Genomic DNA, 654 nt, shown 5'->3' with positions numbered 1-654 from the left:
GTTGTGGGGCTGTCTTGGCTGACACGCCTCTGCAATGTCACATGGTGGTTGGGGACAGTGCCTTTGGACTGGCAGACCGGGGTGGTGGTCCCTCTTTTCAAGAAAGGGAACCAGAGGGTGTGTTCCAACTATAGGGAGATCACACTCCTCAGCCTCCCTGGGGAAAGTTTATGCCAGGGTACTGGAGAGGAGAATTTGACCAATAGTCGAACCTCGGATTCAGGAGGAACAATGCGGTTTTTGTCCTGGCCGTGGAACACTGGACCAGCTCTATACCCTCTTCAGGGTGGTGGAGGGTTCATGGGATTTTGCCCAACCAGTCCACATGTGTTTTGTGGATTTGGAGAAGGCATTTGATTATGTCCCTCACAGCACCCTGTGTGGGGTGCTCCAGGAGTACGGGGTCTGGGGCCCTTTGCTAAGGGCAGTCCGGTCCCTGTACCACTGGAGCAGGAGCTTGGTTTGCATTGCCGGCAGTAAGTCAGACTTGTTTCCGGTTCATGTTGGACTCCGGCAGGGCTGCCCTTTGTCACCGGTTCTGTTCATTATTTTTATGGACAGAATTTCTAGGTGCAGCCAGGGGCCGGAGGGAGTCCGGTTTGGGGACCACAGGATCTCGTCTCTGCTTTTTGCAGACGACGTTGTCCTGTTGGC

General features: G+C 54.6%; 1 protein-coding gene across 1 annotated transcript in view; it reads left to right on the top strand.

Annotated features, from left to right (window-relative positions):
* prkdc (protein kinase, DNA-activated, catalytic subunit) overlaps window positions 1-654 on the top strand; it is a 139,607-nt gene that overhangs the window by 82,838 nt on the left and 56,115 nt on the right. The gene's annotated exons all lie outside the window — the stretch shown is intronic.

This window comes from Monopterus albus, unplaced genomic scaffold, assembly GCF_001952655.1.
Source record: "Monopterus albus unplaced genomic scaffold, M_albus_1.0 scaffold442.1, whole genome shotgun sequence".
Lineage (NCBI taxonomy): Eukaryota > Metazoa > Chordata > Actinopteri > Synbranchiformes > Synbranchidae > Monopterus > Monopterus albus.
This window is presented reverse-complemented; position numbering and strand designations above follow the sequence as displayed.